The sequence below is a fragment of the Polyodon spathula genome, chromosome 2 (genome assembly GCF_017654505.1).
Source record: "Polyodon spathula isolate WHYD16114869_AA chromosome 2, ASM1765450v1, whole genome shotgun sequence".
NCBI lineage: Eukaryota > Metazoa > Chordata > Actinopteri > Acipenseriformes > Polyodontidae > Polyodon > Polyodon spathula.
Genome location: NC_054535.1, coordinates 25,364,419 through 25,376,026, shown reverse-complemented (window position 1 = coordinate 25,376,026; position 11,608 = coordinate 25,364,419).

Genomic DNA, 11,608 nt, shown 5'->3' with positions numbered 1-11,608 from the left:
GACTGGGTAGACACGACGACTGTGTATTGGATACAGGTATTTCAGATTACACCAACGGCTCCCAGTAGGTGGGATTTTAGCAAAATAAACACAGATAAATTCCCGGGAAAAAGAAAATAAAAACCAAAAATGAAGGGGCTTAATCATCCCCCACCCCACCTCACCTCTGGACTACATCTAGCCCTCTCCATCTCCGCTCCCCAGCCCACCCCGCTCTGAACTACATCTACACCTCTCCCTCTCTGCTCCCCACCCCACTTCACCTCTGAACTACATCTACACCTCTCCCTCTCCGCTACCCAGCCCAGCTCACCTCTGGACTACATCTACATATACACCTCTCCCTCTCTGCTCCCCACCCCACCTCGCCTCTGGACTCCATCTATACCTCTCCCTCTGCTCTCCCCAACCCACCTCACCTCTGGACTACATCTACACCTCTCTCTCTCTCTCCTCTCCTCTCACCACCCCAACTCGTCTCTGGACTACATCTACCCCTCTCCTTCTCCGCTTCCCAGCCCAGCTCACTTCTGGACTACATCTGCACCTCTCCCTCTCCTGTCCCCACCCCACCTCGCCTCTGGACTGCATCTACCCCTCTCCCTCACCTTTCTTCAAGTAAATGCTTCTCTCTTGCCTCCTGTCCTGATAATTTTCTTTTAAAATTATATTCCCTCTCAGAAAGGTCTACATCATCTTCTCAAATGGAGGAAGGGCTCACTGGTGTACTGCCCAACTTGGTCGTGCTGGCTGTGCTGCGGGCCCTGCTCTACCAGTATTTGCAATGTTTGCACCATCACTCTCCACCTCAGGACCCCTGTTCACATGTTTCCAGGCCTGATGGATCTTCACTCTTAGACTCTATTATATCTGGTGGCTGTGACGGAGGAGAATGTCCAGTCTATTGCCGTGAAGTGTTGGTGTAACTGTTTGCTGCATCAGAAATGTGTTCAATGTTTGAGACAGTGGATGAATCTGGGGGAACAATGGAGGGCGCCAGTACTGGATTCTGTCACGTCTGCTGCGGTCACAGATTTTCACATACTCTTTATTTACTCTGCACACACTCTTAACTCAGGGGAGACATTAGGAGGACAGAGATGTTATAAACTCCTAGTGGTTTATGTTCGAGCACTGGACGAGCTTGTATGTATGTCCATATAACCCCTATTTAATCAAGAAAAACACTCAAGACTCATTCATCTGAAGTTTTACGAATCAGAGCAATGCTCCTTTGCTTTATTAAAATGCTTTTAATATTGGAAAGGCAGTTTACGCACACCACCAAAATCCATAAACATGCAATAACAATTCGCATTTCTAAGTTAGTTGCAAGTTCAGCATTAATACTTCAATTGACATGATACATCTCTGTGTATCAGTGTAGCCACCGGGCCAGCTATACACACACCAATGACCTCATACACTTAGATGTATTTGTGTAGCCACCGGGCCAGCTATACACGTTGTCTAAAAGCACCCACTTCTATATTTCAGTTCATTCAATATAACACTCTCAAAAACTAAAACATAGTTTCAATACCTTATAGCAATGCAACCAATGTGAGATATAATATTGTAGATAATATGCTTACCTCTTATTATAAGGAAGAGTGGCGTGAGCAACGGAATCAGAATTGTCTTGTGGAGATCTGCAAATGATGGACCACATCACTGCCAAGCTGAGTCTTGATTGTGGTGCCTCATTGTAAAAGACTTGAGGTTTTATAGGTTTTGGTCTCCATTGGAATACATGGAGAGACTTAATCAAGTCCAATTATTAATTTGTTTAGATACTTCTTATCTTTCTTTGGCACGCATCAGCCTAAAAATTTAGAGTCATATGCCAACAACTTTTCAAGATATGACACCTGTTCCAAACACTTGACCATGATCTCATCTGCTCATTTCTCGACCCCTCCTTTATCTAAAAAGTTAGGTGAAACATAGTTCACAAGACCCTTGCTATTTCTTTATTTTATATGTGCATTCAAAGAGAATAATGTTATTTTGAATATATGAGTGTTGTTTAAAATATATACAACACTATTAGTTATGATTATATGTATTAATGTCTAAGTATTATTCCCTCATGCCATTCTATTCTTCAAATTAGTTTTCCTTCTCTCCTTACAGGCATGTGCTTAGCAGATATTATAGGGAACTTCCATCTTATGTTTTTCCAATATAGAGTTTCTCTTCCTGGATATTCTATCTGTTTTTTATTTAAGTGTAAGATTGTAATGTCTCTGTCCTATGAGTTTCTTGACAGCATGAACTCAGCTGAACTACGGCCGACCTCCTATTTTTTCAGTAGCACACAAACCAGCTAAAACCGGTTCGCTAGTGGTATACCACTCTTCCTAATTTCCAGCGATAATTAATGTCTTTTAGCAATGTTCCTCCTTCTTCTAGGGTGAGAAGATAATTTCCTTCATTAAATTTTAACTTTGACGCTATAATCTTTTTGATAAAAGAATTCTCGCTCTGTGTGCCAACTATGCCTCCCTTTACCAGGCACAGCTTTTTCTTAAAAAACAGGCTCACAGAAAGTTCAGGAAGAAAGGTCACATAAAGCTTACCTTCTCAAAACCTATCCTCTACTTTTAAAATTACTCTTTATTATTTGTTTAAGCTTCTTATTTTATATTTCAAACAGCATCTCTTTACGCTGCATCATTTTTTAACTCAGAGTCAAACTAGACAGTTTATTCCCTATGGCACACGGTTACTAACTATTTTAAATGTGAACCTATCTTGATGAGAAACAATTTCATGTATATTATTATAAAAGGCAGTGTTCAGCATATGGTCTTACACACACAAATTGTTTTTTTAATAAAAAGCAAGCATATTAAACCTTATTTCAACATTTAACAACATTTTCTTAGGCTAAAAAGGGTGCTGTAGAAACTTAGCATTCAATTCTGGGAATCAAGCCCATCTTGATAAGGAACTGCCTAAAAACTGGCCACTTGTATCAAACTATACCAGCTTCTACTGCATGATTTTATATAAAGAGAATACATAAGTTTCACAATTACTGATTAAGACAGCATTAAGTGTTACTTTTGATTACACACTTACATAATTTTCCAAACTAAAGATTATACAAACACTACTTTTTCCAAACTAAAGATTATACAAACACTACAAAGGATTATAACACATATTATTGCATTACTACATTTCATTTTAAATCATCCCGTCCATTTCCAGGGTTTCAGCTCGCTCCCAGCAGGACTCCACTTCGGTCTCAGGTTCAGCTCAGGTTGGCTCAGCGAACACGACAATAGGCCCTCGAATCCATCGTCTCGCATCACAGGTGTGAGTCACCATGGCCTTGACTTTGTACCTACAAGACACTTGTACACGCTTAGCAGGGACACCTTCCTCACATTCTAATTTTCTCAGATGTGCCCATTTTACTAAGTGACCCTTTCATAACGCATGCATTCAATCCTCTTAATATCTTTTTGGGTTTACATTTAAATGAGAGAAAAAAACTCCTACAGAATCATTGCATTCAAACAAGATTCTACAGTGTTTAGCCAAATGACTGCATGCCGGACAGTCTGGGCCCAGTCGCTGATAACTTGCTTTACACATATTACATGCACAAATAACAAGAGGATTATGTTTTAATTTATGTGTCAGGGTTACTTCTGCACTATGTACAATAGTTCTGGATCCGTACACATTGTTACTATACATTTCTTTCTGTTCACATAGAGACACTTTAGAAGGGATGCCATTCATCCAGAATATAGTAGGGAGCCAAAACTCACTGTCTTTCATATCAGCAGGCACCCAACTTGTAGTTTGTTTATCATCATCAGTTGGCAGACATAATACAACTGAATCTGATTCAGTTGATGAACCATGAGCCTTAGCCACTGAAATTCTCCATACAAAAGGATTCAATGTTTTACTGACCAGCCTAGCTGATTCAACGTTACTTGCGACAATTCCCCTCTGTCCTTTGTGCTTCCTAGAACAAAATGTCACTGTTGGTAATATGGTAGATATAAGAACATAAGAACATAAGAAAGTTTACAAACGAGAGGAGGCCATTCGGCCCATCTTGCTCGTTTGGTTGTTAGTAGCTTATTGATCCCAGAATCTCATCAAGCAGCTTCTTAAAGGATCCCAGGGTGTCAGCTTCAATAACATTACTGGGGAGTTGATTCCAGACCCTCACAATTCTCTGTGTAAAAAAATGCCTCCTATTTTCTGTTCTGAATGCCCCTTTGTCTAATCTCCATTTGTGACCCCTGGTCCTTGTTTCATTTTTCAGGCTGAAAAAGTCCCTTGGGTCGACACTGTCAATACCTTTTAGAATTTTGAATGCTTGAATTAGGTTGCCACGTAGTCTTCTTTGTTCAAGACTGAACAGATTCAGTTCTTTTAGCCTGTCTGCATATGACATGCCTTTTAAGCCCGGAATAATTCTGGTCGCTCTTCTTTGCACTCTTTCTAGAGCAGCAATATCTTTTTTATAGCGAGGTGACCAGAACTGCACACAATATTCAAGATGAGGTCTTACTAGTGCATTGTACAGTTTTAACATTACTTCCCTTGATTTAAATTCAACACTTTTCACAATGTATCCGAGCATCTTGTTAGCCTTTTTTATAGTTTCCCTACATTGTCTAGATGAAGACATTTCTGAGTCAACAAAAACTCCTAGGTCTTTCTCATAGATTCCTTCTCCAATTTCAGTATCTCCCATATGATATTTATAATGTACATTTTTATTTCCTGCGTGCAGTACCTTACACTTTTCTCTATTAAATGTCATTTGCCATGTGTCTGCCCAGTTCTGAATCTTGTCTAGATCATTTTGAATGACCTTTGCTGCTACAACAGTGTTTGCCACTCCTCCTACTTTTGTGTCGTCTGCAAATTTAACAAGTTTGCTTACTATACCATAATCTAAATCATTAATGTAGATAGAGTGATTGTATTAAAAAGACTGATAACTGTACTGACAGAATTACATTCATTTGATTGGAGTGTGTTCCTTCTTCCTCACTCCGCATGTCTTCTGCAGCAAATATTTTAAGTACTAAATAACTTCAGTAATGTTATATTTCAACTGTAGACCTAACAAGGTGGCTAAGTCCGGTCCTGCAGAGATGCAGTCATGCAGGTTTTCTAGGTCTGTCTAAATCATAAATTACTGGAAATCTTGAACCCTTCTAGGGAAAGTAAGTCTACTAATTTAGTCAAGTAATTTAGACTTGTGATAAGAGGAAAAACAGAAGACAATGGTGCTTCTCCAGCACCAGCTAAGGCTGCCCTTGCGATATTTCATGTAATACAGAATTGCATTAAATTTTACCTTGTGTATTCACTTCAACACTGTCACTGTCAATAGCACCTTCCTCTTCTGCGAGGAGATTTGGTACTATTGAACATATTTGTGCATGAGTTTGGGGCAGAGTTGGTACAGACATACCCGCTGCCGTCTGCGTTGCTGTGTGACAGCATTGCGTATGTCTACTTTTAGTTTCTTCCATAAATTCTTTATATTGGCCAAAGTACTCTGCTGTCTATCTGGATACCTAGCGTCAAACCTGAGTAATAGTGATTCCCAGGCAGTGGTGCGCCTCAGTATTGTTGTGGAGTCCTTCCTCCCATCCTCCACTGTTTCCACAACATCTTTTATGGACTCTATGAGGTAGAGTTTTTGCTCCACTGTATAATTTTGAACACGATGGGTCATGGTTACAGTCATATGGATGGACTGAGAAATGATGCTTTTAAAAGGTTATACATGTAACAATGCATTATCATCAGCTGTGCACACATCATTTATATCACCTGCAATGCTTTCACACAATGAATTTTGAAGTGTCAATTGATCAATAAGAACCAATAAAGGTTTTGGTTATTCTCCAACACAACATTTTATTAACAAATCCAGTACAATGTAATATTTTTCAAAACTTTATTTATAGCTTTTGAAATTACTGGTGTGAACAATACAAACCCCCATGTCTTCTCTAAACAATGACTCAAGTAACAAAATCCGAACTCTTCCCTTCCACAGTGTTCCCAGCCATCCCACCCTTAATATTAACAAAGCAACAAAAAAAGGGTAATTGAGGCAGAGAACAGTGACTTAAAACAGGTGTTCTCATTGTTTTCTTTTATAAAGGTTCTTTAATGCACCACATTGACACAGTTACTCAAAATCTGTGACGATGTTGAGCCACTATGAGAGAGTAACATATGTGCGAAGAGTACAATCAGCCCGAATGATATCCAGGCATTATCATTCCTTGCATGATCCTTTCACAGTTTACAATGATCATCAGTTTAAAATGAGGTTCAGGCTTTCAAGGAACGGTGTCAGAAGATTAATTGAGATCCTGGAACCTCGATTGCAATCCAAGGGACGAGGGGGGCACCCCTTGCACCCCACAATCAAGGTTTTGTTAACGCTCAGTTTTTTGCCACTGGATCTTTTTATCATTGCGGTGGCGATATCATACGAGAGCACCTTTTGCCAGACTGTTTAGAAAGTCACTGCATCCCTACACACTTCATATATACAGTGCTTTGCAAAAGTATTCAGACCCCTGACCAATTCTCTCATATTACCGAATTACAAATGGTACATTGAAATTTCGTTCTGTTTGATTTTTTATTTTTAAACACTGAAACCCAGAATCAATTATTGTAAGGTGACATTGGTTTTATGTTGGGAAATATTTTTAAGAAAAATAAAAAACTGAAATATCTTGCTTGTATAAGTATTCAACCCCTGTGCTGTGGAAGCTCCCAGTTTGCACCGATGAAAGAAATTGCCCTAACGAGGACATAATTACCTTACCATGCCTCCACCTGTGAACCATTAAAGTTGCTGTCACATTTTCTGGATAAAAACCCCACTGTTGAAGGATCATTGGTAAGGCTGTGAATCTGAAGGAAAATGAAGACCAAAGAGCATTCTACAGAAGTTAGAGATAAAGTAATACAAATGCATAAGTTAGGGAAAGGGTACAAAATAATATCCAAGTGTTTGGATATCCTGGTGAGCACAGCTGGATCAATAATCAGGAAGTGGAAGCTGCATCACACCACCCAAGCACTGCCAAGAAAAGGCCGTCCCTCAAAACTCAACACTCAAACAAGAAGGAGACTTGTGAGAGAAGCCACAGAGAGGCCAACAATCACTTTAAGGAGCTACAGAGTTCAGTGGCTGGGAGTGGAGTAATGGTGCACCAGTCAACCATATCAAGAGCTCTGCATAACACTGGCCTGTATGGGAGGGTGGCAAGAAAGAAGCTGTTACTCAAAAAGTACCATTTGAAAGCATGTCTGGAGTTTACCAGGAAGCATGAGAGTGACCCAGCTGCGATGTGGGAAAAGGTTTTGTGGTCAGATGAGACTAAGATAGAGCTTTTTGGCCAAAACTCAAAGAGCTGTGTGTGGCGCAAACCTAACACTGCCCATGCCTCAAGACAAACCATCCCTACAGTGAAGTATAGTGGTGGCAGCAACATGCTGTGGGGATGCTTCTCAGCATCAGGGACTGGGCATCTTTTTACAATTGAAGGAAGAATGGATGGAGCAAAATACAAGAAAATACTGCAAGAGAATCTGCTTCAGTCAGCTAAAAAACTGAAGCTTGGGAGGAAATCCAAAGCAATTGGATTGGAGTGGCTCAAGAACAAAAAGGTGAATGTCCTACAGTAGCCCAGTCAAAGTCCTGATCTCAATCCCATTGAGAATCTGTGGCACTATTTGAAAATTGCGGTCCACAAGCGTCGTCCAACCAACCTGAACAACCTGGAGCAAATCTGCCAAGAAGAATGGGCCAAAATCACTCCAACACTGTGTGCAAAGCTGGTACATACTTACCCCAAAAGACTTAAAGCTGTTATTGCAGCAAAAGGTGGCTCTACCAAATATGAATGTGTGTGGGTTGAATACTTATGCAAGCAAGATATTTCAGTTTTTTATTTTTCTTAAAAATATTTCCCAACATAAAACCAATGTCACCTTACAATAATTGATTTTGAGTTTAAGTGTTTTAAAATAAAATACCGAACGTAACAAAATTTCAATGTACCATTTGTAATTCAGTAATATGAGAGAATTGGTCAGGGGTCTGAACACTTTTGCAAGCCACTGTAACTATGCCAAATGAAGAGGAGCAGCAGGATATCTGCACAGCCTTTTTTTAGCAAAGCACGAATCCCAGGAGTTGGTGCATTTGACTGTACACACATCCTCATTCGCTTACATGGGCAAAGAAAGGATCCAGTGTACATCAATAGACGTGGGTATAGTTCCAACAACTGTGTGACCATAACCTACTTTTCCGCAAAGTGCTATCAAGATGGGCTGGCAGCACACATGATGCTAGAATTTTTAACAACAGTCGTTTGAAATCAAGTTTGGAGAAGGCTTGTATTGTGGAGTCCTCTTGGGTGACTGCGGGTACCCTTTATGCAGGTATCTTCTGACGCATGTGCACAATCCCTGAACACCAGCAGAGCTGCGATATAACAAGAGTCATAAAACAGAACCCACGTTGAAAGAGCCTTCGAAATCTTAAAACAACGTTTTTCTTATCGTCCATTTGGTCTGCGTACCAGTGCAGTAACAGCCAGCAGCATTATTGTGACCTGTGCAGTCCTCCACAACCTTGACCAGGATGAACCACCTGTTCCACATCCAAGGCACTCAACACACGCGGGCTGATTCGACACCATTCCCATTGGACCACACAAGCACAAAACAGGAAGGGGTGGTATTCCAAAGAAGTATCATAGATAATAACTTCTAAAAACACCGAGAAGCACACTGTTTATTTTATTTTGGAATGTGCCCCCAGGTCCTACTACATAAAATAACACTTAACTCACATTCTACCCACTCCTTAATATCCCTATTCGCCCCTAAGAACCACCAGTGTCGAGTCCCCTAAAATTAAAGGGAATGAAAAGACTTGCTACCCCCCCTCAAAATAAATAATAAAATAAGTCTCAAATGTAAAACCTACTATCACATACTATAGGCTCTACATGCATGGCTATAATGCTGCCAACATCTTCCTTCATTATTAGTAGTTAATAATGCATATAATGCAGATAATGCAAGGCCCATTGTTGCAAGGATCTGTACCCAATTCCTGGAAGCTGGAAATGTCCCAGTTCTTCCATGGCCTGCATACTCACCAGACACGTCACCCATTGAGCATGTTTGGGATGCTCTGGGATCAATATTTGGTGGAATAACCATGATTTTCAATCACAGCTTTCATGCGTCTTGACATGCTCTCCACCAGTCTTTCACATTGATGTTGGGTGACTTTATGCCACTCCAGGCACAAAAATTCAAGCAGCTCAGCTTTGTTTGATGGCTTGTGACCATCCAACTTCCTCTTGATCACTTGGCATTTTTTCTAGCTTTGCACGACTTCAGCCCTGCCCCTAGGAGCCTGTTTCGAACCATTCTCGCCGTGCACTTCACCCCAGCTGCCGTTTGCCATTCTTTTTGTAGGTCACTTGATGTCATCCTATGGTTGCTGAGTGACATTCAAATGAGTTGGCGGTCATCCCGGTCAGTGGAGAGTCGTTTTCGCCCTCTGCCGGTCTGTAGCTTTGTTGTCCCCAATGTGTGCTGCTTGACCTTGTTCTCATGAACCGCCGTCTTTGAAATTTTATGGATGGAAGCAACCCGACGCTCACTGTATCCCTCTGCCAGTAAAGCCAGAATTGAACCCTTCTTCTCCTCACTCAAAACTTTCCTTTTCAACTCTTTGGGCATGGTCAATAGTTATTTTTTGATTCCAATTACTTTTGAGGTACTACTAGCACTGTTTTACCATCCAGCTGGTCCTATTGCAAGAGGATAGTGATGACCACAGGAGTGGTTTTTATACTTTTCCTCGTTAAATAAGATTTGGTTCAGGTGATCCCCTAATCAGTACCTCATTCAGTAGACTGTGTTGGAATTCAACAGACACTGGAATGGAATGGCTGCCATACATGTAGAGATGCTGATTTAAGAAAAATTTGCAGTGGTCTCTTAATTTTTTTCAGAGCTGTGTGTGTGTGTGTGTGTATATATATATATATATACACATATACACACACACACACACACACACACACACACACTACCGGTCAAAAGTTTTAGAACACCCTTATTTTTTCCAGTTTTTATTGAAATTTAAGCAGTTCAAGTCCAGTGAATAACCTGAAATGGTACAAAGGTAAGCGGTAAACTACCAGAGGTTAAAAAAAAAGTTTAGGTTACCAAAAACTGAAAAATAATGTACATTTCAGAGTTATCCAAAAAGGCCTTTTTCAGGGAACAAGTAATGGGTTAACAACTTACAGCTGTTCTGCAGCAATGGAAGTAAATTAAGCCTTGAAAGTTGATGCTAACAATTCCTACAGGTGTCCCAACTTTTGTTGATTACTTACAAACCCTCTGTCTGTATAAAAGCAGTGTTGGAACAGACTGTGTTACTACACCCTCTTAAGCATTATTTGGACAGTATTGTACTGCAGGAAGTAGTATATTGCTATCATAATGGCGAGAAAAAGGCAATTAACAAAGGAAGACAGACAGACCATTATAACCCTTAAAAATGTAGGTCTTTCCTTTAGAGAAATTGCAAAGAAAGCCAAGGTGTCAGTGAGTACAGTTTCCTACACCATCAAAAGGCACTTGGAAACTGGAGGAAACTCTGACAGGAAGAGGTCTGGCAGACCCAAAGCCACAAAGGAATCAGAAGACAAGTTTCTGAGAGTCAACAGCTTGCGTGATAGGCGGTTCATGGGACAACAGCTTCAAGCACAGCTTAACACTGGTCGAAGTAAGCAAGTCTCAGTTTCAAATGTGAAGAGAAGACTTTGAGCTGCAGGTTTGACAGGTTGAGTGGCAGTAAGAAAGCCATTGCTAAGATGGCAAAATAAGAAAAAGAGGCTTGTCTGTGCCATGAAGCACTGCCAGTGGACTACTGAAGACTGGAAGGTCTTCTGGACTGATGAATCAAAATTTGAAATCTTCGGATCATCACGCAGGGTTTTTGTACGCCGTCGAGTAGGCGAAAGGATGGTTCCTCGGTGTGTGACACCAACTGTCAAACATGGAGGACGAAGTATGATGGTCTGGGGCTCTTTTGCTGGATCCAGAGTCGGCGACTTGCACAGAGTGAGTGGCACCCTCAACCAAAACGGCTACCACAGCATTTTTCAGCACCATGCAATACCCTCTGGTATACGTCTAGTTGTTCAGTGGTTCATCCTACGGCAAGATAATGACCCAAAACATACCTCCAGGCTATGTCAGAACTACCTTAGAAGAAAAGAACAAGACAGTGGGCTTCTAATCATGGAATGGCCAGCACAGTCTCCAGACTTAAACCCCATCCAGGTGGTTTGGGATGAACTGGACAGAAGGGTGAAAGCAAAGCAACCTACAAGTGCAACACATTTGTGGGAACTTCTGCAACAGTGTTGGGAAGAACTTTCCGAACAATATTTGATTTCCATTGTAGAAAGAATGCCACGAGTGTGCTCGGCTGTTATATCTGCAAAAGGTGGCTGCTTTGAGTAAAAAATTTAGATTAAATTTTGTG